Below are 25650 nucleotides of genomic sequence, written 5' to 3' on the forward strand. Positions count from 1 at the left end.
CAAATGTAAGAAGTAGCAACCGAATTTGAGTGGTATTCCAAATAAATTTCAATATTGACTGTGATAATTTATCTGAAGTTTCGAACGTGCATTGCGCTAATGGCCTGGAATGTGGTATTGTGTTATGGTATTTTGGTGTATTTCAATATCATACTCCAAAATGTCCTTGTCTGTATTCTCTATAATTCAAAATTCACGTTTTATTCCAAGATTAATATTGAGCACTTTGAAATAATAATTTGAATAAATATATTGACTCTATGTTCTTAAATTAAGTAAAAGAAAATTGTGATAACCAGCAAGTAAAATTCATGAAATAATTTATTTGCCATGGATACAAAGTAAAAATTGTGAACAAAACTTACAGTATTGTGAATTAAATCCCAAATAGTCCTTAAATTTCTACCAAAAGTCCAAATGTAAGAAGTAATAACCGAATTCGATTGGTATTCCAAATAAATTTCAATATTGAATGTGTACATTTATCTGAAGTTTCGAACGTGCTATACGATAATGGCCTGGAATATGGTATTGTGTTATGGTCGTTTGGTGTATTAATATATCATACTCCAAAATATTCTTGTCTCTATTCTCTATAATTCAAAATTCATGTTTTATTCCAAGAATAATATTGAGCACTTTGAAATAATAATTTGAATAAACATGCACAGAAATACAAACAAATTAAACACTGAACCCAACAATAAGACTGAGTCTTTCGCATGATTAGGCAAGAATGAGTCATTTTCAACAAAACAACATTGATATAAATTATAGATCCAGGATGTAGGTCAATCCCGTCTCTGAAACATTCGAATTGTTAACAATTTTAAAACATTCCAAGTAAAACCATATTACCCTACATTCAGATTGAAGTCACTATAAAAACGACAATAGACATTTCTTTTTTCAAATCATACAATTAGTACCTTCCTTAACCTACCTTTAGTAACAAAATAAAAAAAGAAATAATGTTAAAGTGGTATATAAAGATATAATTCATGTGACATTTCAATTGTCCCAGGCAAAAGTTGACACTATGATAAGGTTTTTCTTTTTCACTGACAGAATAAGAAGGATTCTGTGTTTCTAGCCTGCTGAGATTACACCAGTCTCTCTTACTTTTACATATTGAAGGAAACATTATATATATATATATATATATATATATATATATATATATATATATATATATATATATCCAAACTTTTTTCATTAAAGAAGTCACTTTTAGGGGTAAATACGAAACACTTGTATAGTCCAGATACTACAAGAATATAAACGCAAGATGAAATCTTTAGCTATCTCCAGCAGTATAAGACAACATGTGGAATGTGATCACTATCACTTAGCGACTAATTTGTATGATTCAAAACATACTCAGCGTATACGTGCTGTAAAAACAACATTTTAGAGCAGCATTCTTTAAAACACGTTTTGTCCAGGTAAACAAGTTATCGACTGTGTGTTTATGACACACAAAACAAAATCTAGGAATTTCTAACGTTTTAATATGTTTGTCAACCCTAGTACCTAAGGTTTATTGCTGTTGTGTGGATTGTAAGAACGTAGCAATTACACTAATTACCTGATCAACCAAGGAAAATTGATAACTGAAGTGGATCTTTTATGCCACAACGATTCAACAAGATTTAGATGTTTGATAATGAAGATACTTGGTATACTTATAATAAAGTTTTAAGCAAGCCATAAAATGAAAATGAGTGGTCATGTTTTGGCCTGGAACTAAAAACGAAGCGGATTGAATAGAGGAAGAGCTTGCATGCAGAAAATGTGCAACACAGTTGGTTTTAGCTGCATATTTATCGCTTCGGTTCCGTTATCATGCCGAAAATGTGCTACATGGTTGGCTTCAGCTCCACATTTATTGCATCGTTTGCATTATCATGCCGAGGAAATGGGAGCCAAGAAGAAATAAACGAGGCAAAATGCATTGGTTGAACTGGATGACTCGCGACCTATGAGATACCAGCCGTGCAATTGTTCTATAGCAGTTTCTAAGAGATAGAAGTTTTCTGTTTTTAAAACCTCAACATAGCGTTAATATTTTATAACTTTAGGATATATGCTATATAGCCATACTAATCTCTTAAATTTAAATTTATAATTGCAGCTACAGATGTCGCAAGTGACCCCGTAAACTCAAGTATTATGAAAGGATCGAAACTTGCAAATGACAATAGACTTAAAATCAGTGCAGATGCATCTATCGTGAAAGGGCAAGGTATCTGCATGGATATACAGACTGACAAATCTCATTGATATATTTACCCAAAATTATTTCATTTTCTCAACACTTATCTTCTTGCAAGAGTAATCAGATAAGATGGCATACGTTTGAAAAGGTATGGCGTATTGTTGCATGCATATCTGATTAGAACTACTCCTTTAATGGATTGATTTTGTCAGGTTGGTGCTTTACGGCATATTTGCACAATAAGGGTATTTGGTGCTGTGATATTTGGAGTTAAATACCAATGGGAACAACACTGTAGACAACCAAGGCTGATCCGTTGGTAGGATTCAAACATACACCCACTCGAGTTCTATTCTAGCACGCCTAGCACTGAGACACTGTCATACTTTCCATATATGGAATAAAAACAATCGAAAGAAAATGTTTAAATGGGGAAAATACGCATTTGATAGTCTTCTACGAAAATCAAAAATGAACTGTTTATCAATCAAGAATATAATATCCCACCTATGCTGGACCAATGCTAATTTTCTTCGCCGATGCATCCCTCAGCTCGCTATTATGGGGCAATACGGGAATACCTGTAGAATAAATCAATGCCTCTCAGTTTCGTATTCCATTCATGGAACACTTTAGATTCCATTTTATGTACATGCAACAAATCGTGGAAGCAGTCATGGACAAAATATTAATTGGCAACGTACCATCAACATTTTCCATGATTGCGGCACATGTTTAGTTGCAAGTAGAACCATGAGCAAGAATGTTCTTCATAGATGGACTTAATCTTCAGGTAGAGACCAAGGAGAGTCATAAAATACCCCTAAAACCTTGGAAGAGAAACAAAACTAATAATATTAGTACAACTAAGACACTTAATAGACTCATCAATGGTTTTATACGATAGTAAAATTTTAGTTTTATAAAAATATGAACGAGTTTTTCGGATGGATATACTGCACGACCTTGAGAGAGCAGTATATCCATCAGACAAAACGAGTTCATATTTCACATACAAATACAGTAACCTTTTTATTATATGGTCATTTTTGTACTCTACCTAAGGCTTAATTATATAAACAAAATGCACCACAAGAAACAAAATAACTGAATGTATGCCCTATTCCAAACTAAATACACAAGTGCAGATTCATCATTACACAACAACAACATTATTAATGCGCACAGAACTCCACCCAGACAAATTTGAACTTAGTCGCGCGCAAGACTTCAGTTTCGAAAGAAAAAGGCGTTTTTATCTACTTAAGCACACAAGCTTAGATTCATCGGTACACTCCAACAACATCCCTACCCAGATAAATTTGACATCACTTGCGACAAATTTGGATTTTTGGTCTACTTAAAATTGAAATTCAGAGTCATATTGTGAATGAATGGTCATTGCAACAACTTTTTATATTTAGTCTGGAATGAATAGAATTTGGTATTTTTGTCGATTCTGCTAAATATGAAGAAAATGACTTAATTTATCTGTGCCAATTCTACATGAAGTACATCTGATTTCAGCTGCGATGGAGCAGCGTCTTGATATTTGCAAGTGTGTTTCTGTTCTGTCATTGAAGATTTGGAATCATAATGTGGGAAAAATATGAAGTCTTTAAAATGCAATTATTAAAAAGACGCTAGGAGTATAATGTCTATTTCATTTTGAGTACACTAAGGAGGATGTAATTGCACTTGAAATATAGTCGAAACTACAGTACAATTTCGAAATGTCTAATCAAGCTTTAGAATCCATAGCATGGCTCATGTAATTCGGATTTGCAGAACTAAGAAAGTACATTTTGAGAAAATTCAGGATGTAAACCTGTAAGTATATTTTTGCCATTTTTATTACTAGCTGAAGAGGGCACGATTATGCTTTGTTACTTGCATGTTATTTGTAGGGAACAAGCAATATATTATCTGTCTGGTGTCTATCGCTATCCTGACGATGTGTCTGGCGTCTATCGCTATCCTAATAATCTGTCTGGCGTCTATCGCTAAACTGACGATCTGTCTGGCGTCTATCGCTATCCATACGATCTGTCTGGCATCTATCGCTAAACTTACGATCTGTCTGGCGACTATCGCTAAACTGACGATCTCTCTGGCGTCTATCGCTAGCCTAAATCCGAAACATTGTGTAAACAATGTTAAAGCAGAGTATTGCAGAACAGCTGGTATGTAGCAGTCCAAGAAACATCTGCTTTAGTTCATTCAGAAACAAATTTAATAAACCAAACCGTAAAGCGTCTACTACATAAGTGTACATGATTAGTTTACAAAGTAGTTCCTAATACACTACTGGGCACACGTGTCGTGCATGTGAGTGCAATATGAAGGTTTGCAATATCATAGAATAGTGCACTATTCTGACAATGCAAAGTTAGCGAAAACAAAAATGAGCATTTAATAATATATGTAATGTGAGTAAATATTATAGTATATTTTCTCATACAGATTACTTTTTTCTTTTATTTTTTTGCTCCACTCTTATCTCTGTGCACCGCTTTTGCAATTTTGTCAGTTTCTCTTCCTGTAAATTAGAAATGTTTATTTTATTGCAACAGATAAATAATATCTTTCGTCGATATTAAATTTGCCATCCCCGATTCAATGTCGTCTTTACATAGTTGAAATCGAACTCTTGATTATAACTGTGTGTTAAAAGTAGACTAAAAATGCGTCTAATTCAAGCATTATTGTGTTTGTATCGTTCTTGAAGTCATATAGAATCATTATTTATCGAAAACACGAACGGGCATACCCCAAATGTAATAACCTTTCAATATATATCTGCACTGACTATCTTTTTATAGCAATATTAATAGAAAAACATCAACTTTCAAAATAACGTATGCAGTATAATAATGATTGTAATTCTTGTTTAAGTTAGGCTGACGATGCAACCAGAAACCGTGAATATGACTGGGCAATCCCATCTAGATGTTGCATAATATGGCTCTATACAACGTCTATTTTCCTCGTCATAAAATACTAATGAGCAGGTGTCAGTATCGCTTAGAGGATTACCAGCGTTATTCAAGCGTATTGTACGGACAATAAAACAGTACAGTTGAAAATTTAAATAGTTTGACTTTCTGACCGAAACTTGATATTACAAAAGTTTAACATTTCAATGTTTCATTTTAATATTTTACGAAACATGTGTGTGTTTGCTTTAGATTTTCAACGTAGCTTTAACAATTTTTTCAGTCATATCGCTACGATGTCTGCAGTGTGGCAATTAATAGTAATGTCTTGCACTGGGGCATCATGCTGCAGACATGCAGCATCATGTCCCACCCAGTCACATTATCCAGACACCGGGTTGAACAGTCCTAAACCTAGCCTCTTAATGTCGAGCTGTTAGTATCATTTGCATACGTTTTTGTTATGACACTGCCGGGCTCAAACCTGCGACCTCCTGCATCCGAGACGGAATCTCTAACCACTAGGCCACCGGAGCGTACAAAACATGTACCTAATTGGGACCTTAGAAACTTTGCGAAAACTTTTGAAATTTTACAATAAATTTTCTCATTAAAATGAGATTTCCCTAATGGTTATAACCACTAGTTTGAGTAAATATTATATAATATAATACATTTGGAATTTTAAGTTACATCACTAACTCTGACGTTTTACTTACATTATAGTTCCACCTCTTTCAGGGATATTACCATGAATACTATTGATAAATCATGTAATGACAATATAGAGTTTTATTTGGACTTTGGTTGGTGTACTTTGGTGGATATTGTTTTTAAATTGTAAAGGCATGGCAACACAAGACATCTACTTACATCAATGTTACGAAGCCTGCATCTCCTGGTAAGAGTGGATTTATTAAAGAGTGATCAGCCTTCCTTATTGGGTATATTCAGTCATAATGTAGTTGTTTCCCTTTGATTTCGTTGAATTAACATAAAGGATTCGGCTAATGTGGGTATGTGAGAATGCTTGCCAGTACCTTAATACTGGCCGCCATAAATAGCTATCAGGTGATGAAAAATGGCGTTAAACCCTACAACAACAACAACAACAACATCAGCACGATAATGAATTTTGGAAACGGATGACATTTTTAATAAAACGTTTGATACTGATTACATTAATAGATACAAATGTAACATAACCCGAGATAGAAATGAAAGCGAAAGCCATACTAAATCATATTCGACATTTTTAGATACATTTTAAATATTTTTAATATTAATATTTGCTTTAACTAAATGTTAAGTATGATACATACTAGGTCTAACTTTCGAACTTGTCTAATGCTCACTTCTTTCATCCCGTCCTCTTTTCTCTTCTTTCCCTTTCTATATATTTATTTATTTATTTTATTTTAGTAAGTACTTGTGGGGGTTAATGGAGAGCCCAGATAGATACAACAACGCCGACTTCACCGAGCTTCCCTTATCCGTATGAAGACAACCTACGTTGCCACTGGATAACTGAAACCCCGGTACATTACGTCATTGACTTTCAGATAACATACCTTGACCTCGATGAAAACAATGCTTGCTCCTTTGATTACCTCTCAATCAATTTAGGTAAGTATACAAAACGAATGGAATTATGGGTAGTTTGTGCTGCTTAATATGTACATGTGGAAGTAAATTTAATAACTGGTAGTAGCTAGTAATTGCATGTATCCTTGCCTAGTTAATTTGCAAACAAGTTCCAAATATTCTAATTATATCAATAAGTAAAATACCTTCCAGTAAGACCTCCACTGTTTTACTTGTTTTCTTTTATACAGACCCCTTTATCATAACATATCTTTTTTAATTCTCAATATTCCCATTTTCTAACAACAAACGGGTGGTTTCTAAAACAAACTGCGTTTTCGTAAAATATCATGAAAGAAATAATTATAAAAAATGTAGGACTTACCCATTATTCTATTTATCTTGTGCAAGAGAGCAAACGAAATGAACCAAAAGTTGCATACTTCATACGAAAGGGTGTTTTGTCAAAAAACAGTATCGCATACATGAAAATCTTTTTTAAGTATTTATCGGTTTCTTCCAAGTGATAACCACAATTTGGAAACGAATCAAATTTGCACAAATAAAACAAACGACTTGAGCTTTATCACAGGATCGAACGATGCCAGTATTGCTTTTGTCACAGATGGATCGACAACGATGAGAGGCTTTTCAGTTCAATACAAAGCTGGTATATGCCCTTTTAAAAATCAAGATTATAAAGACTTCATCAAATAACTAGATTAAGGGTGTAATATGTTACTGGATGGCGCGTGACAATATTAAATAAAATTATATATGGAGGATGAATAATATCGTGCATTTTATATCATTGTATTAATTCGTCCTCTACTTAGATTAGACCCTGTGTCCGCAGGTTACAGTACCCATCCCCTGGCTTGCAAAAAAGTTATCTATCTAACGTCTATGTCAAATAACTTATTCTCAATCTTCAATTAAGTGTCGGGACCACGGGTGAACATTTTGATTCTTGCTTATAATTATGTAACCGTTCAGTATATATAAATAGATGTAACTTCTCTCTATTTTCTGGCGAACTTTATATCAGCCAGAAACTTTTTCATATGAGATCCTTATCGACTCTAACATTGCATAAATATCATATATATATATATATATATATATATATATATATATATATATATATATATATATATATATATATATAGAGAGAGAGAGAGAGAGAGAGAGAGAGAGAGAGAGAGAGAGAGAGAGAGAGAGATACATAATGACAGAGACAGAGACAGAGAGAGAGAGCGAAGTAGAGATATGGCTTATATTTTGATGGCCAGTTTTCCATTTCTTGACCTTGTGAAAATGACTGATCTATAGATAACTTATACTCTGGCTTTACTTCGAGTGTCAGCACCGACAATTTACAAAATTAGATAGACAGATAGATGGATAGATAGATAGATGAATTTACATGTACTTATTTACCTATTTTGTTTTATTTATATTAATTTAACTAGTAATTATCTATTTTAGTATTGAACTTTGGGAAACAGCCTACCGCCAAGACATCGACAACAACACTGACCTCACCTCTCTTCCCTTCTCAGTATGACAATAATCTTACCTGCCACCGGACAATTGAAGGCCCAGTTAATTCCACAATTGTCATACAAATTACATATGTAGACCTCGAAGAAAACACAGACTGCTCTTTAGATTATATTCAGATCTATCTAGGTACGTTCATGAATGACATAAAATGTAATGAGTCACATCTACCTGGGTAGGTACACGAATGTTTTGAAATGTAGTGTGTCTGTCTCTGGCAGGAAACACGAACCCCATAATCTCAAATTCAGATAATACCCCTACTAGTACTAAAACAATGACGTAGAAGATCAACTCCTAATTTAAAATTAATATCAAAATAATTTTATATCTCAAAATTCTGTTGGATTTTTTACGGAAATACAATACCAAAGACCTTTGGAGGCCACATTTAAATATAAAACCTTTTATAAATTTTTGGACATATGAGTTGATGCCTCAAAGGTTTCCGGCAAATAGAGCGGAGAAGGGCCCTCGTACACATAAATCTAATGTGTCGGATAGCTTTTTATCAGGAAAAAGGAAGAAATGATCAGTGCAAATTACACGAGTGAAAGGAAAACTAAATGAGTGACATGTCAGTAGTACTACTTTCTTATTGTAAATATTTTGGTTTTAGTAAATTCAAAATAGTGGGCCAAATTTTTAAATTCTAATTTCAAAGGTACAAATTTACTTTTCCCCTCCACACTCGCTCCAAAACAAATAAAACTATAAATCCTTTTCTGGCATTATACCATTTTATGAATATGCCATGAATTAAGTCGCAATGCACGTCAATACATCCGTAAACCGTGTAAGCCTTAACCCCAATGATTCCCATACCCTTGTCATTATCGCCAGTAAATATACAAATAAAATAAAACGTGATATTTGTCCAGGAAAGTCAATCCAAATAAGAATAATAAGCGTTATAAATAAAGTTTTATGTTTAGAGCATATATGAAAGTCAGAATATTAGAAAAGAAAAGGGAGAAATACTTGCGCACACAACTTTAACTGCTACAGAAAATATGTTGATCGTTTTTCTTGGTTATAATATTATGATAAAAGTTTCGACTTATTTTCAAGACAACATTACAGCAGATGTTATTTTCGTCATAGATCCATCAATAGTAAAGACGGGATTTTCATTGCACTACCATGCTGGTATGTGGTGTAATTAAGTTGCATAATAGTCATTTAATGTCACAAAGTAACAAGACTTCAACCTTTAAGTTGCATAATCGCCATTTAACAAGACTTCGATCTTCAAGGTGCATACTAGACATTTAATGTCACAAAGTAACAAAACTTCGACCCTTAAGTTGCATGATCGTCATTTAATGTCACAAAGTAACAAGACTTTTTACATTTACCTAATTTTACGCCGGCAATTGTTATGTCACTAAATCTACTTCCCATCCTAATTGCAGAATGCAGCTAAAATAAATATTTCGTGACAAATGTCGGATCTGTGACAATAAAAGCCTGACACGGCACACGTAAGCGCCAGGGTTTGTTGCAATAAAAATGTAGACATCGCACGCGTAAACGTCACAGATAGTGAGAGTAGTTAATATACAAATACGGCCTTAAAAGTGAGTATCATATTTTGGCTATAAATTTAAGTTGTTTTCTCTGTCAGAAGCTGCCAGTTTTTATAACAGCACTTTTACGGATAGTATGTGATCAGTTGTGTACGCACGTCCCTGTGCTCGTCGATTCTTTGTTTAATTTGAGGTTCCAAGATTAAATGATAATTACCTGTCGGGATCAAACACCGCCAAAAACTGTATATCTGATACTTCTATATTACTTAGATAAACTGTGAGTGTTACTTTTTAGTAATTTAGTTTGCTCACAATCAGTCAGGATAAATGGCTTAAGTCTACCAACGACAATCATCTCCTAGTTTTATTTGTTCAATATTTTTAATGAACCAATCTTTATGCCGTTCATATTAAAATTAAATGGACAGTACGTCCAGTAAATCTCAGATTTTCTGAGAAATTTACGGTAAGTAATTCAAGTATAAGCCACAGCTGACATTTAAAAGTACTACATCCGTCCTTGGCTTAGTATTCGCTCTGATTCCACTCTCTACATTCCTGCCACCCTGTCCGCCAAAAATCTTCTTTTATGGATAGCTCAAGAACGAGAATACGCAACCGTCCCCTCCATCGGGGACAACCCTCTTCCCACGCATGTCCGCTAAAGTTACTTGGTTGGTGACGCTAACAATGAGACATTGTTTCATTTGACTTGACTTATGGCGAAGTAAAACAAAACCAGTAATTCTGACAATAGTACTGGTAGCTTATGATCATTTCCTCCGAATTTACAAACCATAAGTGTGATTGTAGTTGTAGGTGATTCCGTCAAAAGTTTTGCAAATACACTAAATGTGACAGTTTAATACCCGACAATAAACGTGAATTTGCTGATTTGTTCCATGAGGGCTGGTTAATCATGATACATGAGTCACTTACCAATAGGTAAAATATGACCACGGAATGTGACAATTGTCTAAATATTTCAATTGCTTGGTATTAAATCGTTTCGGTTCGAGTTTTCTTCATAAGTCATTATTCACTAGATTTTGTTTTCTAAATCACATGTGTCGACAATCTGGGTCCAGAAAAGAAATGTTTGACCAAGTGATGACTTTTAGCATGACATATTAGCAGGACATATTTGTTTTATACCCCATGCAAATAGTAGGCGTTTACCTTTGCACTCGACGCTTGTGTCGTCTTGATATTCCAGACTTGCATTCTGCAACTTATACATTTTTGCAAAGCAGACACCGATAAAGACTTTTATCTTCACCCACACTCTGACATAAATGTATTAAAACATGGCAGAGAGCTGTGGCACATGCACCTAAGTCAACATATTATTTATGAAAGAAGTTCCTTATTGAGTATCGCCGTCTCAATCATAATAATTGTTTTACACTTAAGATCAAACGAGGTCTGAATATACTGGTTATATAAAGTAATCATTTAGAAAACATAACAGAACGAACATAAAAATCACCTTTTTTAAATGAAGCAATATTAAGGCAAACGAAAGTATTACAGAGAATAAAATAATAGAAAGGGCTCAGAGATCGTGCTTTCAAATATAATTTATAGTCGGCTGAAAAGGAACTAAGGGAAATACGCTAACAAACTAGAAATCGCCAAAATCGGTAACTTTCGCTATTCTGAACGTTCCAAAGACGGCACATTCTGAACTAAGAATGTGTAGGATCTCGGTCTAGCATTAGTTCTCTCAAGATGGAGCACTTTTTATTTTTATATCATCATACTGAGGTCGAGTAAACGTTTCGTGAAAGAGCAGAAAATCTAATTTAAGTCTTCAACAATTTCTTTGCTTGTTTACATTATCTAACGAGTATAGATGGTGGTGTTTTTGCATCATCCAGAACTATGCATTCCACTTTGTTTGGCCTCCACAAGTACGCTGATCACATCATGCTTCGAAACTATGCTTCCATTTCCGACTAAGATACCAGAGGTAGTAAAAGCCAATGGCAATGCTTATGCCAATACACCATCAATGCCATCACACCTGTGTACACGTAATGCAAAACTTCTTACCCGGGCGCATGTTGGTCAAAAGTATATTGAGCCAATGGCCATACTCTACGAAAGTGTTCTCTGTCATCGGCGAATATTACTTGACACTAGCCAATCAACATGAATAGCGACCTCAGCTTATCAGACTACTCGATGAAGGGCTTATATCGTCCTACACCTCCAGAATGACAGGATCTAGTGACCAAGCTCTATGAGCGATGCCGTTATAACTAGCACCATAGCCTTTCCAAATCCAGCAGAAGTTAAGAACCTTCTTAACCTGGCCTTTAACACATCCTTAACCTCGGTATTGGCTATAGGCTATGCATTATTGGGCAAAATGTTCACGATCATCGCGATTTTGACCTTCAACAAAGGGCTGTAAATGGCCACCAAAGACATCAAGGAAAGCATGTTCCATATCAAGATATCATTTCCCACAGAGTCAAATTATCCTGACAAAAGGCCGACCAGTCCTAACATTAACCTTTATAATACTGAACGCCAAGCGAGGAAGCTGTTAGTACCATATTTTTATAAATCTTGATATGATATCGGCCTGGTTTGGAAAATGTGACCTCCTGCACGCGAGACGGACGATATGACCACTTAAGCCAGAAACATTGTTTTCACTAGACTTTTTAAAAAATGTGGGAAGTCGAGTTTCTTGTGCGAACTGTTCTTTTTGACAGACAGCAGTTTGTATGGCTTCTTCCTTTCTTACAATAGTGACATTCTACTTATTTTGCTGGACAAGGATCTCGATAACGATTTACTTTATTTCGACATCCCATGCATTCTTTTCTGCTTCCTTTTTTATCTTGACATTTTTGGATGGTATGTCAATGCTTTCCATATTTCAGTGAAGACGATCGTTCTGCATCCATTAGTTACTTAATGTTCAGTTGCTCGTATAATTGATTCTTCCTTTTACAGCCTCATTTTGTCAAGCTTGAATTGTGGCAGTCTGTTTTGATCGATTTGCATCTAACTGCAATTTTCTGACAGCGTTTGATTACATAGTGCAACTACCAGATGATCTCTGAACACTTCACAATGATTTACAATTATCTACAATCAGATAAACAACAATAATGTCCACTGTCAACTGTTTATCTCTTTTTCTGTTTTCTTTGAATATTTTTTCCGTTCAAAGATTAGTCCCGTTTGATATCAAATATCGCATAAATATGTTTATCAAGGGCTTCCACCTTATTTGATTTTTCTCTGTAAGATTGAATGAAGAGAACCTTTTCTCGGCCTCACTTCCCATGAAATTAATTAACATATCACTTGAATTGTTTCCTTGAAGAAAGGACTCAAAACACCTAATCAGCTTTTACTAAGTTCCAGATGGTGAAAAGTTATATTGTTCCTAATTTGTAAATTGAAATGAAGTGGTTTTCAAATATGATAAGTTCAATCTGCGTTTTTTACAGCTGCCACGATGTTGTGTTATTTGTTTGTTACTGTACTATAAATATAGAAGGTCATCTACACTATTTAATAATTACGAGGCATCACAAGAGTTTTGAAGAAAGAGTTTCCCATACAACTTACACGATAGAGAAGGCATACGATGCGTAAGTTATCGATGTATATCAGTTCTCGTAAATTATGACATGTCTTTTTACTTTTGCAGTTCAGTGATATTTAAAACCAGATCAAGGCTAACACTACAACATAGGTCATACATTTAAAGTGTACTTGGGTGGAAATACGCTCTATAATATATCATTAAAATCATGATTCATGGATCTACTGCAAATTCGGCATATACCTCCTAGTCACAATGTATGAATTGTATTTTGAAAATATTGTGTCAAATATGTTGCCGTTAGTAACATTTCCTTTATTTTGTATACTTTGATAATATACTGACTATATACTGATAATGATCACTCTATTTCTAATTTGCTGCAATAATAAACTTTATCTTTGGACTATTTCCGTCAGAGAGCTCACGCAGTCAAATATCATAGACACCGGACTATTCTACATGTGATGTCACCTATCAACGTTGAAGGTAGGTATGCCAGATTTCAGCATATGTGACACTTGCGGGATCTACAGTGATGCTTGGATCATCTAATCGAGGAATTGTTTCCTTCAAACTATGAAAGAAAAGATTTATCAAACATTACTTTATTTTGAAATTTAGTACCAAAACCATTATATATATATATATATATATATATATATATATATATATATATATATATATATATATATATATATATATATATATATATATATATATATATATATATATATATATATATATATATATATATTATATTAAATATAATGTTTAAAATGGCCTGGAATAGTTTGGTGTCCTGATACATTCCGTAGTTTTCTAATACTTTAATATAATTTATATAAAAGGTGAACATATTATTCAACTATTATCGTTTATTTTGTTTTTTATTGAGCTACGAATTGTGGTGGACGCCTTCAGGCAATGTTTACATCAGCTACACTATATTCCACTTCTTATCCTCATCAGAATGATAATAATATTTTTCACCCATGCGACAGAGAAATCTACTTCTTTTTCTAACCTTACTTTTCTTGTCTCAGTCTAGCATCTCTGACCAGTTGATCAGTCAAGGTGCCCACGCACTCAGAACTACTTTAAAAAAGAAACCCTTGTTGTATTCTGCTGTACCTGACGTAGTTATACTAAAATCAAACAGCAACAACAACAACAGCAACAAATATATAACAAAAACATAGTACATTTATGTCAATCCATCTTTGAGAACACACCATGCAAAAACAATTGGAGAGAGACAAACACAACCGCATATGATGTCGAGCTCTTTGGTATTCTGCTTGTTCGCTCCACACAGCATGGTCAATTTTATCCTATATGTAGGCCTAGCTCAATACATTTTTAAATCAGTGTCATTAAATGTAGCTACAAGCTTTATAGCTAGTTTTAAATACTACGTGTGAAACAAATTATATACTGTTAGCTACATTTAATGACGCTGACCTGAAAATAACTGTGCTGCAGATAGGATAAAATTCACAATGCTGTGTGAAATGAACAGTATAACATAAACATTTATCCATGCATATATACTATAGATATATACACTTAATAGCCTCCCTGCTCTCTTACACCACATAAAACGTAGTAACAGCCAGACAAGTGTTATATAAAACATGCTTTTTCTAATTTTGTTAAGCATCTCCACTGTGCCCAGGGGGAATCAAAAATATACCTACAATTTTAATGACGTTACGGCTTGTATTAAGTATAACTACAGTACAGCAGAGCTGAGTAGACAATATCGTTTTATTATTTACAATATAACTTTTCGAAATTGGAACCGATGAAAATAAAACAGATTGTGGTAATAAATATTAATTATTTATTGTCAACTTCATATAACATCCATATATTAAATGTGATAATACCTCATTATTATGAGACGTTTTATGTTGTTAATTGTATTTGCTCACGAGTATAACCTGTGTACTTCCGAAGCAACAGTCACACCACATCCCTTATTAATATATTTATAGTACTGCACCGCATGTAAACATTGGACGTGAACACTAGTGCAGAATTATTTTTACTTTAAAGGAAAATAATCAACGTTGGGGTTTGGACCGAGACAAGGAAATCCTAGTCGCGGGTTTATATTATATGTATCCGCACTTGGGCAAGCCTCGTGGGGAGACAAATAATATAAACCCTTGACTTGACTGGGATTTCCTTGTCTCGGACCAAACCCCAAAATAGATTCTATAGATATTGTCACTGGACTATTGAAGGGTCAACAGGTTCCAGAATTGTGACTGAAATTTCAGTTATTGGCCTCGAAGAAAACAGTGCTTGCTCATATGATTATGTTCAGATATATCTTGGTAGGTATATGCAAAATTATCTTTTAAATAGTTTTATTCTCTTCAAGTATGTAATGATAGTTAGATGCTATTAATGAGCACTTAAGTAGACTGGTTTAATTCAAATTCGTCCATCGCTCTCTCATATGCATTTAATTTTCATCGATACTTCCATGAAACGTAATATTTTCCTCTTGACAATTACTGAGTTTGAATAACTGGTCTAATACTCGCATGATCAGTGAAAATTGTCTTGAATATCATCTAGATAATGTTTTATAAATTATTATGTCTGTATAGTACGTTGCTTGCTGACACAACATGTGTTTTAGAGTGTCGTAAGCCGACAAATATAAAAGCCCTTACAATGTGTTTTGTGCTAACAAACATAAAAGAGAACGTCCGCGACAAACATAGGTACTGTAAACATGCTCAAAAAAATACAAAATGATTCCAAATTTATTGTAATGTATACCAACTGACTTCAGACTTGTTATAATAATTCATACGAACTGACTCCAGACCTGATGTAAGGTATGAAACAAACTGACTACAGACATCTTTTAATCCATATATGCTACTAGCAATAATGACGAACCGATTGGAGCCTTTTTTAAACTAAGCCCGTAGGAATTATAAAAAACTGACAACATACGTGTTATAATGCATGCTGTTAGGAACTGTAATTAACAGATATATATATATATATATATATATATATATATATATATATATATATATATATATATATATATATATATATATATATATATATATATATATATATATATATATATATATATATATATATATATATATATATATATATATATATATATATCATGTTTGTCCTATTCATCAGAAAGTACTCAAAGATGACGAACATTCTTCGCGTCAAAGCCACACACCCACCACCTCAAACAAAAAATACAAACAATATAAATCGATGCAGAAATTGTTCACTTTCCTGACATTTACTGGCTGTTCTGCATGTAATAAAGTTCATTGCGTTGGATAGTTTTGTACCTAGCTCTTGTGGCATTGCACAGGATCGAATCGATCAGGCATAAGATAATTTTTAAAATGTTTATACCTGTATCCAATCTTGTATTGCGTCATTCTTATATTTAAGCAAAATATATATGATGGAAATGTTTGTATTTTCTAAATATTAATGTCGTATAGGTGCAAGACGGACAGATTCCAGCTGTTTGTTGTGTGTGTATGTATGTCTATGTCACTTATCATATTATAATTTAAAATAAAATAATGCAATAATGGTAAATGAACATATTTTTAGACAGATTTACCATGTGCTAACTATATCAATTGCTTTTAGCACAATATATATGGTTCTATTTTGTAAACCCGTCATAAAAAGAATTCGTTTTAAAGAGAGTCAAGTATGACAATGCCAAGTCTAAAAGATTGTGCACATGGCTATGAGCAAGTTAAAGATTACATTGCTACACAGGTAAAATAAATTTCCCATTATTCCAAGGACGCCATAAAATGGTGACCTAATGTTGATTTCCCTTTGTCCACGAAGTGCCATTTAATGGATCCCTCATGCTAATTTTCAGTTTTGGCTCTAAACTGTTTTACGCTATTTAACTCAGGGCACCCGTTTGGCTCTCATTTGCCATTTGTGTGTTTAGATTGCGATTTTCCAAAAATAATATCATAGTCTCAGTATGAAATTCATTTTAGATTCAGACTGTTACCTAACCAGATAAACTCACCATTCATGATAAATGTAACACTGAACATTCAGTTCAGTTAAAGGACAGATAATCTATAAGGGATTACGTTTACTGCTAAAAGAGATTTAATCCTTTACAGTGTTACCTTTCTAGCAAGACAGATACCAGGCATTATGAACCATTTGTTCCCAACGCATTGTAAAATGGCGGCCAAAGTAAATATAGATTAATTGATGTATCATGTTTAACATATGATTTCACTACCCCTACTATTATCACCAATCTCGTCATGCAACGATTAAACAACTTAGTCCATTAATGTGAAGTGTGTTTTGGGTTTTTCTTTTATCTTTTCCTCTTTTAAGATATTCTCTCGAAATGTTCATTTTTTCTCTAAATATATTGTTGAAGGTTTTTTTCCATCAACAAATATTCCTCTCAAATGATGCTTTTTATTGTTTCCTTAACGTTGCTTTATGAATTTGTTTTATGTCCTGATATAAATTGAACGATTCATGGAACAGTCACATATTATGGAGCAGAAACATGATCCTGATATCTTCTGTTTGATTCAGAGGATTGTTATTGAAATCAAAGCAAAGCTACACAGGTCCCAGTTTGTTATCTTGTGAAATATTAGGTCCTTATGAGAAAACGGAGACCACCTGAGGAATCGGATATTGAAAAGTTGTCAATGAGCTATCAATTTCTCGCTCCTAGGTAATATCGACATAAAAGCAATTCGTCTGAGAAATATTAAAACTAAAATAATAGTATGTGATTTGATATTTTATACACTTGTTGGAATTCAATAAGCAAACAATTCCAAACTTAATCCTTTTCACTACGTCAATGATTTTTGTCAAGCATAATCCGTCCAACACATTTCAAGTAGATACAACCAGACTTCACTTTTCGTTATTTTACTCGGCTCAAAAACACTTAAGGTATGACAGAAATACAAAAGAAAAAACTTTTAAGATTCATAATAGATGTCAGACTGTCTTGTCCATACATGAAAATCCATTTCGAGCTACATTTTATATTACTTATACAATAAAAGATAAATTAAACGTCCAAAATTACATAATTAACACTCCTGGGAGGAGATATCCAAAACATTATGATCATTTAAGCATGACAGAGGTGGAAACTATGCAATGAAATCTGACTGAAGTGAAATTGATATAACCAATCTTGAGAATTCAGAAATATTAAACGATATGGCCATAAACTTTCTCGTCTGCAACCAGAAGAATAGAGCAATCTAAACCAGCTAGTACATGAATATGATCACCTTTCTCCTGATGTTTCAAAATGAAAAATTAAAATCTGTTATAACGGTAAGATTGTAGATTCTACTGCGGTGAAATAGTATCCTTTGACGATGATTCTTTTTAACTAATACAATTTAAAAAAAAAGAAATTAAATATTGATTATAAAATGATTTTATAGAAACAAATAAGAACAAAGGCTCTGTCTTAATACCCTGAGCGTATTAGCAAAGAGCACCTGATTTGACTTTTACGTATGGCTGGATATTATTTGAAATTTTGTTAAATTTCGCCTTAATTGTCGAATCTTGGGCAAATTTCATGAATACGAAATCCAAGTTCCATTAGCCTGTCGCGTGTCATGAATCTCTTTAAGAATTAAACGTCATACTTAATATTGCATATGTTCCTTTAGCTCCAGATTGTATTTAATTGTTTATTAGGTCCGTTGATCCAAGGGTTGGTGGGATATATAGAGTATAGATTCACAGAGATAAAAGGGTGTGGATAACCCAGTATGATACTTTTCTAAAACATTCAACAGGCACCAGTAAAAATTAAAGAACGGTTGACTTTGATATCCGTTTGCAACATAAGTGCAATTTAGTTCAGATTATATACTGATGATTTTTAGCTCTTTACGTTCTTTAACGAAATGAACAAAAATTCTGAGCTTGGTGAAACGAAGTTTGATGCTTCACACAGACGAACATACACACACTCACACACCAGCAGATACATCATGTGTGAGTAAGTGTGGTGATCTTTCATTGCGAGAGAAAGAGTCAAGCTTTGTGGAATAAATTTTCCAAGAGTAGCTTAAAAACATAATTAAATGAACATGCCTAACATTGTGTTTGACAAGACTTACAGTGTCCCTTAGGACTTAAATTTAAAAATGAAACAAATCAGCAAATTTAATTTTTGAAGGTTATTCTGGTTATTGCTAATATGATCAAATGCATTGGAAATATTATCGATCGTTCTAACAATGAATATATATAAAGTCCATATAAAATTTAGCTTAGCGTAAGATTCATAAAAACTTAAAAAGTATGTTTCATCTGAGAGACTCTTTACCAAAGTTTTCGAAAAATGAATGCAAGACGATATTCGTTCTGTCAATTTATCTCAAAATGCTTTGAATTGTATTACATAATTAATAGAAAACTTTCAAACTATTCTCCAGGGCACAATATAATGATCTAACGATTTGCACACAATTAACGCCGTTTCAAGGTATACATATCTGGAATATTTTCAAGACATTTCGGTACATTTTAGTACAAAAGGACAACTCATTAAGGTCTTCTCTTTTCGGTAATAATAGCTTTAGATCTATTATGAGTCAAAGTAATAATGCATGCAATGACTTTAATATCTCTACTTTCACTACCATATAATTGAGTCTTCAAGACAAACTGTATCTTTGACAACTAAAGCCATGAGACGACTGTGTCATATAATGAAGAAATTAATAGCATGTCGAACACAAAATGTACATACATAAATATGTCAAAACCTGATTGTGAAGCTGTTTATATAATCACATTCACAGACACCTTACATACTTGGAGAGAATTTGCACACCACTTGACCATTTTAACAAAGCAAACCAAGTTCAAATGTTTTTGCAAATCCTGCCAGTCACTACGATTCCTGTCCATTTCTTGAAGCTATGCAGGTACTGTAGGTGCAGGGAAACCAGACGGAAACTATCACTCCGGTCGATTTCATGAAACAATCCAGACAAAGAGGATGGGGTAAAACTTGTCTCTCAATAAAGCTCTTGCCCTTTTCATGACGTAAACCATGTCCTGTGTAGAGACAAACCCTTCATGTTACAGCTAATCTAATCAATTTCATGATGCACAGTAATTAATGTGGGGATCATCGATCCTTCCAGTCTCTAAGACTCTCGCCCATTTCACCAAGTCATCTTGGTAGCGTAAACAGTGCATGCCACTACTACTCTGGCACATTTCATAAAGTAAGCACAGTGGAGCCTCATGTACGAATTACACGTGCTAAATTCTGACCAAAATCAGAACGTACTGTTTATTGTATGAATGCATGTGAATATAAGGATTATAGGCTTTGCCGTCACGAACACGCTAATCGCCTTCATTGAACCTACATCATCAGGTACTGAGAGAATCCTTGCCCTCCGGCTGTCAACATCCTTAGGCCCAGTCAACATCTTCAGCGTGTACTCCCCAACCCTCTGCTCCACCTACGTGGAGAAAGTCAAGTTTTATGAGGCTCTGGATCAGGCAATATCCGGTATCCCCAACAATGAAAGCCTTTACTTCCTAGGAGACTTCTATGCAAGAGTGGGAGTCGACCATGATGCCTGGTCCACTTGTCTCGGCTTTTACGGGTGGGGCGAGATCAACGAGAATGGTCAGATACTGCTGGAGATGTGCTGCTCCCACAGCCTATGTGTGACCAACACTTTCTTCAAATGCAAGGAGATCCACCAGGTCTCGTGGAGACACCCACGTTCACGCCACTGGCACCAGCTAGACCTCGTCATCACCAGGCGTGCAGAACTGGCCAGTGTCCTCCTCACCCGCAGCTACCACTGTGCCGATTGTGACACGGACCATTCCCTCGTGGCCAGCAAGGTACGAATATTACCCAAGAAGCTGCACCACGCCAAGAAGAAGGGTCGACCACGCATCAACACCTGCTGTGCAAGCAACCCAGAGAAAACACAGCAATTCATCAGCAAACTAAGGAAGCCCTCACCAAAGTGACACCTGATGACACAACTGACTCCAAGTGGTCCCATATCCGTGACTCTGTGTACAATTCAGCCATCACAGCTTAGGGAAGAGGGAGCGAAAGAATGTCGACTGATATGAGGCAAACTGGAAGGAGATGGAGCCCGTGACTGAGGCAAAGACGAAAGCCCTCCTGGTATATAAGGCTGCACCTAGCCACAGAACACTACAAACCCTCTGGATTGCAAGGAACAACGTCCAGAAGACCATCCGCCGCTGTGCCAACACATACTGGCTGAACCTTTCCAACAGTATACTGCTGACACTGGGGATACAAAAGGAATGTATGTGGGTATAAAAGCACGACAGGCCCCCAGCTACAAGACCGAACCCCCTCAAGTCCTCAAGTCTAAGACGGGCGAAGTCATCGCAAATCAGGGGAAATCACAGCAGCGATGGGTTGAGCACTATCTCGAGCTATATGCAACCCAAAACAATGTCACTGGAACAGCCCTGGACGCCATTCCAGACCTCCCTGTCATGGAGGAGCTAGACACACAGCCCATCCTGGAAGAGCTCGGAAAAGCCATCGATTGCCTTGCCTGTGGGAAGGCTCCTGGAGGCGACGGCATTCCGCCTGAAGTCCTCAAGAACGGAAAACCAGCACTGCTCAATCCCCTACACACACTCCTCTGCCTTTGCTGGGAACAGGGATACATCCCACAGGACATGCGTGACGCCAACATCGTCACTTTGTACAAAAACAAAGGAGACAGTAGCGACTGCAACAACTTTCGGGGCATCTCCCTCCTCAGCATCGTCGGAAAGGCTTTCGCCCGTGTTGCCTTGGCGTGCTTGCAGATCCTAGCCTACCGCGTATACCCAGAGTCCCAGTGTGGATTTCGAGCTGGCAGGTCAACTGTAGACATCTTCTCACTACGTCAGCTGCAGGAGAAGTGTCGCGAGCAGCAGATGCCCCTCTACATTGCCTTCATAGATCTGACGCGACATCTGAAGCATTCCCAGTCATCAGCGGAGTCAAACAAGGCTGTGTCCTTGCACCGACGCTCTTTGCCATCTTCTTCTACATCCTTCTCCAGTACGCATTCAAGACTGCAGCGAGGGAGTGTACATCCATACCAGGGCTGACGGCAAGCTGTTCACCATCGTCCGTCTCCGTGCTAAGACTAAAGTCACAGAGGTACTCATCCATGAATTGCTCTTTGCCGATGATGCAGCCTTGACATCACACACGGAAGATGGACTGCAGCAACTGGTATGCCGCCTCTCCCATGCTTGTAAGGAATTTGGACTGACCATCAGTTTGAAGAAAACGAACGTCATGGAAGCAGGACGCAGACTCCCTCCCGCTGTCACCATCGATGGGTACAACTTGGAAGTTGTCGAGAACTTCACATACCTCGGGTCTAACATCTCCAGCTCACTCTCCATTGATTCTGAGGTGAACGACAGGATTGCCAAGGCAGCAGCAGTGATGGCCAAACTTAACGTGAGAGTCTGGAAGAACCCCAACCTCACAGAGAAGACCAAACTTCGTGTCTAGTAAGCCTGCATACTCAGCTCACTTCTCTACAGCAGCGAAACATGGACCACCTATGCAAGACACGAGAGGAAACACAACAGCTTCCACCTGAGATGTCTGCGGCGCGTTCTGCACATCCAGTGGCAGGACAAAGTACCCAACACAGAGGTTGTAGAACGCGCCAACATGAACAGCATGTTCTTCATTCTCAGCGAGAGGCGCCTTCGCTGGCTTGGCCATGTCAAGAGAATGGGCCCAGACCGCATTCCCAAGGACCTGTTATATGGGGAGTTAGCAGAAGGTGCACGACCAACTGGACGGCCACATCTGCGCTACAAAGATGTTTGCAAGAAGGATATGAAGGCGGCAAACATCAATGTCAACGACTGGGAGAGCTGTGCAAACAACCGTTCCAGCTAGCGTCTAGCTGTCAGGCAGGGAGTTCAAAATGCAGAGGAAGAGAGGAGCATAAAACAAGCTGAAAAGAGAGCTGGAAAGAAGGATAAACAAAAGATTACTTTGAAGCAACGCCATCGTCTCCCGTAGACGGACGGATGTAAAGAGAGATAAGGATTATATTCATCCTGTATTGATGATGACTTATGCGCATCATATCTGTTAATCATGAAACAATATTTAAACTCATATATGGGTCAACGTTTCACCTAACTGTGGTTCTAAAAACAATCATGGCTATATAAAAAGACTATGTGTCAGTGTAATACGTATTTATGCTTTCTTAGAGATAAATAAATAGTTAGTTCCCAACAAAACGTAGCTTTTCTTTAGCACAAACACAAAGTTTCGTACATTAATAAACTCTATATGAAACTGTGTTATTGTCATACAAATATGTTAGATCAATGTTTCAAATAATCTAATAAATTCAACTACTATTATGGTGAACCCCCACACTACAGCCATTTTCGAAGGAGTTACTGAGTATATGCTCTTAAAGTAAGTAACAGAAAAGAGTGTAAGACAGCAAGCTCTGTAAAATTTAACAAATCATGTATTTCCCTAATATTCAAAGTGAAAATGAGGAAAGAGAACTTAAGGTATTGCGAATTGATTTTAATAAAAAACAACAAGAATTCCAAACAGAAGACCTAATAACTTAAGTCCTAAATACAATTCAGTAAAGGTACTGACGAAATCCAAACAACGAAGGCAATGATGTCTGTTGTAGCTTATATAGTGTTAATGTGCCAATAGACCTTTATTGAATCAGAGAAATATAATTCCAGGTTTAAATGCTGCATAAATTCCACTGAATGTCTTTGTCAGAGCAAGTTTGTACTTCCAGAGAAAATATTCACTTGAATTCTACAATTTGAATTAAAAAGATTCCAGCCCAAAATATTAAACAAATAATAGACACACATACATCTTAATTCTGCTGGTACTTAAAGCACAAATGACCAAGTTTGCACAGTTACAAGATTATTTGGTCCTCTACGTAATCTCCTGTCACAATTAGCTGTTTCTATAGAAAAATAAAACCTGACCTGATGGAAATAAATCTTCTAGAATGATTCCGATGTGCACAAAACAATAACCTCGATTATGTATAACTGACATAGAAGATTACAAATGTGTGACCAAAAAAAAAACATTCCGCCTTAAAGGATGGATAATTAATAATAGTTTTGATTTGAAAACCATACAGAGATTAATTTATTAATGCATTAGTTGTTTACAATGAATACATTTAAAAAGTCAAATTGGCTCAAGCAGAAATGAATTCAGTTTTGGACAAGCTTAGTCCGACATATAATATATCATTATAACATAATGTAATCTAAACAGTAAAATTTAACTAAGACAACATTATATATTCATGACTCAGGCAGCATATGGGGATTTAAAGTGACACAAGCAAAGAATGTAGTTATAAAGTTATTCAAAGCAGGATTATATGGCCACACATTTTAGGGCAAACCCACCAAATTCAATGTCATGTTGTAGTTTTCTTTCGGTGTCGGTGGCATCAATATTTTTAATTCTGTTATCAAACGTAATACTATACGTAATTATATGTAATTACGATTAATTCGACCATTTTAAGTATTTTATTGATGAATTATAGCTAAATTTATTTCATTCAATATTTCAAGAAGTTTGCTGAAAAATTATGTGAGTGGTGTAAATACTGTCACTGCTCCTCCTGCCCAATTCATCATCGCAGACCCAATATATTTTCTACATAACCATATGCGTCTAGGATGCATCATGAAGTTTCATTTGCGAGGATTATATTGCCATGGTAAGATTATCCGCGTTACCCTATCCAAAAGCATGCATCAACGTTTTATTGCTCTATGACAACTTCTAATAGATATATCACAATTGGAAGTCATCTTGATATTAAAATGGTACCTTTTCTCCTATGGTGGTGACTCATACATGGACTCGCGTACAGTCTCTTTTCGAAAACCACATTGAGGCGAATTTTGTGAAGGTAGTACCTATGATACAATTTTAAGAGGAAGAAATGACATCTTAGTATGCTTGAGTGAAATGTCACCCATGTAATTTCGCATTAGTGTTGAGACATGTTCAGACAATAACCCCGCTATGAGTCTATGTGGTTCTGGCTTCTTTTGCGGCGGCGCTGCAACCTATTTTTGTTCATCTTCCTATATATCCCATAGACAACAGTGCTGGCTTAAAGG

This window comes from Sinohyriopsis cumingii, chromosome 15 (assembly GCF_028554795.1).
Source record: "Sinohyriopsis cumingii isolate HCF-2022 chromosome 15, ASM2855479v2, whole genome shotgun sequence".
Classification (NCBI taxonomy): domain Eukaryota; kingdom Metazoa; phylum Mollusca; class Bivalvia; order Unionida; family Unionidae; genus Sinohyriopsis; species Sinohyriopsis cumingii.